The sequence below is a fragment of the Equus quagga genome, chromosome 17, assembly GCF_021613505.1.
Source record: "Equus quagga isolate Etosha38 chromosome 17, UCLA_HA_Equagga_1.0, whole genome shotgun sequence".
NCBI lineage: Eukaryota > Metazoa > Chordata > Mammalia > Perissodactyla > Equidae > Equus > Equus quagga.
The window spans coordinates 35,620,102-35,624,981 of NC_060283.1; positions in this window are offsets into that span (position 1 = coordinate 35,620,102).

The window sequence follows — 4,880 nt, forward strand, 5'->3', positions numbered from 1 at the left end:
ACCTATATAGTATCTATTGTGTTGGGTGCCTGACCTAGGCAGTATCTGTTGTGTTGGGTGCCTGATCTATGCAGTATCCATTGTGTTGGGTGCCTGATCTAGGCAGTATCTATTGTGTTGGGTGCCTGATCTAGGCAGTATCTATTGTATTGGATGCCTGACCTAGGCAGTATCAACTGAGTTGTGCAGGTCAGGAAGTGGAGGCACTTGCCCAAGGTGACACAGGTAGAGAGGCGAGATCAGATTCAAATCCAGGTCTGAGTGTCTCAAAGCTGGGACTTTAATCATGCCCAGGGTCAGGCGCCTTAGCAGAGAGACCAGCTCAGTTGGCGCCAACACAGCAGAGGCAGAACAGCTGTGAAGAGAGAGCTAGAAACTCAAAACCAGAGTCCCCCTGGTGGTTACCTGCCAGGGTGAACAGCAGCCCAGTCAGCCCTGAGTGCATCCCACCCCACATGGGGGGGGGGGGGGGGGTGGTTGTCCCCCACCCCCACCTTCTCAAATCACGACAGTCAGATCAGGCATCGTGGTGACAATTCTTTCCACCCCTCCTTCATCCGATAATTCACAGAATGACCTAATTTCGGTTTCAACAGCATAAATTGGACTTCGTATTTCACATTAAACTCTTGTGCAGTGCTCCTGACTGTTGGCAGCGTGGCTAACGACCTTCCCCGCGGTGAAGCCTGTCACAAGATCTCTCGTCTGAGCTGCTGCCACCCTCTCCCTCTCAGGTCGGTCTGATGTCAGTACAGGGCTTGGAGGTCAGTGCCAACTGGAAACCGACCCAGAACCAGGAGGAAGATTCCTATAGTGCCTCACCCGGTCCTCTCCCCACCCCATGGCCAGACCCGAAAGCCCACTGCCAGAAGGAAACGTACCCACAGCCGCATCCTAGCCCTCGTCCTCACCCTCATCCTTGTCCCACCCTTACACTTACCTCATGTTCACGTTAACTCTCCAGCTCCCCACTCCCTTGCCACCACCTGACCCCAAATGCGGTTAAAATGTCCATCCCCATCTCCCACGGCTTTCTGACCCCACAAACCCAAACGGACACTCTTGTTTCCTGGAGCACCACATATGCCTTCAATTTGGGGTGGAAACATTATGTCAAATGGTGCTTTTGTGCCTTTGATTTCTCTCCTCCACGTGTCCAAAGTTAACTGGTTCAAACCCCACCTGCTCAGGAGGCTGGGCTAGGTCGCTGGCTTTGAAATCAGCTTTGAAAATGTATTTTGGGGTTCTGAGGATGCTTGATTAGAATTTTCAGATGTTTAAAGTTATTTAAAAACTGTAATAAAGACCCAATCCGTGCTTGGGGACTGGAATGGCGTTCAGCTCTCTCTCCTCAGGGCATGCGGTGGAAGCCAAGAGGCCACCATGGGAACCTTTAAAGAAATTTGCATCTCCTGCCACCTTAGGGCTGATGATCAGATCCAGAATATAATTGGAAGGGTGCCAGTCCACAGGAAATATGGGCTGCCCAGTTAAATTTGAATTTTAGATAAACAGTGAAGAGTGGTTTTGTTTTTTAGTATATGTATGTTCTAAATATTTGACAGGGCATACTTATTTATGCTGAAATATTGTTTGTTGTTTATTTGAAATTCATGTTTAACTGGGCATCTTGTATTGACGTTGGCAAACGCATGCCTGGAGCTACGAAGGGAACACCCTGAGGAGGTTTTCCATGCTGAAGTCAGGGCCTTGCGGGGGAAGTGGTGGAATCCTGTGACCTGAGATGGGGACATTTGGGCGGATGAGTCTAAGCTTGAACACCTAGAATCCTCATAACCCTCTGGGCATGGAGGAGTGGCCCTTCCCGCTTCCCAGAAGTGCTGGTGCCTGGTGCTGAGGTGGGTGTCTTACCATAGGATGCTTGTTCTCCTCAAGGTCTGTCCTCATCTCTCCCTATTTCCTCTGGGCCAGTGGCTAGGGCCAGGCCTCAGCAAAGCCCAAATGGGAAAATAAAGTTCCTGCTCTGGGACTAAATGGCACCTTCCATGACGTAACTGCAGGTCCTGGCTAGTACGTAACAGCAGGCAACAGGGGGAGAGTGTGGGAATAGAGCTTGGAGATGGTGAATTGAGTTCATTGACTTGGGAGAGCTCTCCTTGTCTCAGGACTTGACCTTCCTGGCAAGGACACTTGGAGACTGTCCAGATGCACTCCTGAGAGGGCTCTGCAAAGCTTGGGCATGATGCAGATGCGATGTAGATGCTGCAGTTGCCTTGCTGGAGCACTGAGTGAGAGCTTGGAGGGCTTAGGAAAGTAGGAGGGTGAGAGTGGCTTTATATGTAGGATGGAAGACTCTGCCCCGAGGACACATCCCTCACCAAGGCTCCCAACTGATGAGGGGGCGCCTGCGTCCTTGGGCAGCTCAATGCTGGCTGTGCTCTGAGTCAGGGTTGACAGTAGATTATGCCTTGGGACTGCACTCCCTAGGGTCAAAGGGGATGCTGGAGTTCTGAAATAGCAGAGTTCAGTGGAGGCGTTCAACTTTCAGGGGCAACGTGGACAAAACTGCCATCATGGCAGAAGATCTGGAAAGGCGACCAGGTCCCCTTTGTCCACAGAGGGATGGCTAATAGACATGGCATTCCTTGGGGCTTAGAAGACCAGCATCCAACCAGGGCATTGCTTGATTGATATATGCAGAAGAACTCAGGAACCTGTGACCAGGAGGCTGATAGCAGATGCTGTAATGAAATATCACAATTGCTCACCCAGTCTCCAGATCTTAAACCAGAGCCCATGGACCAAAGGAGGTATCGGGTCCTCTTGTGGACAGACCTTACATTGTCACTACAATATATACCAGAAATATCCCACATTCCTCCCCCAAAGGGGCCCATGGCTGTTTAGCAGAGAAACTGCATCCTGGGGAAAGGGAAATACTCCAGCTTTGGAGGGTGGTTAGATACGGGTTCTGAGCAGACACCCATCAGGGGAGCCACCACCCCATCATCAGAAAAGAGGATCCGAAGCAGTTAGCTTTTATACGGGAAGGAGAGCAGGACACATTTTATCTGCTGTCCCAGAGCTTTCTGAGCTCTGATTCCCGTCACAGTAAATCCTCAGGAACCCTGAGTGTGCTTGCTCAACATCTGATGAGATTTTCCTAATTAGAGCTGGTGCACTGGGAGTGACGAGGATCCTGGCTGCCCCAGGGAAGACATAAGTGCATCAGAAGCTGGAAGAAAATCCTACAAAGATTCAGGGGTGTGCAACTTAGGCAAAGTTTTTAGGGGGTCTAATGATCTAGAGGATGCTGGAATAGACCCTCTCAGGTAAAGGCAAGTGATGAACTTTGCAGGCCCTAGCACAGAGACAAGAGAGCCAGCACACACGAGACTCTGGATTTCGAAGGCCGTATATGACTCACTTGGGAATACTGCTCCAATCCACTTAGCAAGTGATTCGGAAGGCTGACAGGTTTGAGTGGGGCCCGGAGCATGGGGGAGTTCTGCAGGAGGCCCAGGCATCAATGCGAGCATCTCTGATTGGTCTGGGAGCTGGAGGGAAGAAGATGGGAAGACTGGAGACAGAGAGGCTCGCGTGTGGATCTTGGCAGTGGGTGCCACATGTGAATCTTGGACCTCATGTCAATGCTCCCCAGAGGCCATCTACTGCAGGAGGGATGCTGAACACATGGGTGTCCTGGGGGACATCCTCTGGAGGTCAGTCTCTGTCCTTGGTCACCTGGATGTTTGCTTCATGGGTCCAACGGCATAGGTTCCCTCTCACCAAGGCTGATCTAGCTGCTTCTGTTGCTGAGTATCTGGCAGATGCTGAGTCCCTTATCTGGAGCCATCCCCTGAGAAGACCAACCAGCCCCTTGGAACTGGTGTGTCTTTTGGGGTATTTAGTGGGAGTTGGCGAGACATAGGTTGGAATGGATGATTAAAAAGGACTTAGGATTTTTGATTCTGGAATAAGATGCTAGACCCACTTTCCCTTTCTATTCTAAAAACAATGAAATACCCTGGGAATTATTCAACAGACAATGATAAAAGGACTCTGAAAGTTGGGTGGGAGAAGGTGGACTGGTCGGAAAACTCAGGCCTGGAGGAACGATGTTCTCTGGATTTTCTTTTTATCTCCCACATGTCCCTGGACTGGATGCCAAGGAGACCTGCAACCAGAACCAGCAACAGGCATAGAGTTAAGGAAAAAAAAAACTAGAAAAGCCAACTTCCTCTGGCCCAAGGACTGGGGAGGGGGAACCCCAACAGAGACTAAGGGAAGAGCCCCACCCCCAGCAGATGTCTGATCCCTGAGCAGCAGCGACAGCACCAAGGCTCCAGGCCACCCCAGCCCCCTCCACACCTAGGCCCCAGGGCGGTCCCAATTGCCCCAGCAGCAGCGAAGTCATTTGTCTCCCTACCCTCCACCCGGTGGCATAAGGAGACCCAGGCCCAGTGGCTTCTGGCCCCTCCCTGAGAAGCTCACTCAGTGATGGCAGGTGGCCCGGGGGAGTGTCTTCTGGCCCTGCAGACAGCACCAGCAAGGACTGAGTGGGAGCCTCAGCAGCAGTGGAAGAATGAAGCAGACGTGAAAGATATGACACGGGCTCAGACAACTGAAAATCGATGCCATCAAATGCCTCGACAATCAATTACAGTCATTGATTTATAAAACATTAATACTGAGAATCAGGAGGCCAGGATGCTACTCACCAGCTGTGTGATCTTGGAGAAGAATTTCAACCTTACCAAGCCTCAATTTCTCTGTCTGAAAGGTGGAAAAAAAAAATGTTTCATCTGGCAGGTAAGGTGAGCCATACAACAGCACATGGGAACATGCTGTTGGTTGTCCGGCCAACCACCGTGTGTCTTCTCGTGTACTTGTAGGACCCACTTTCATGGAGAGAAGAA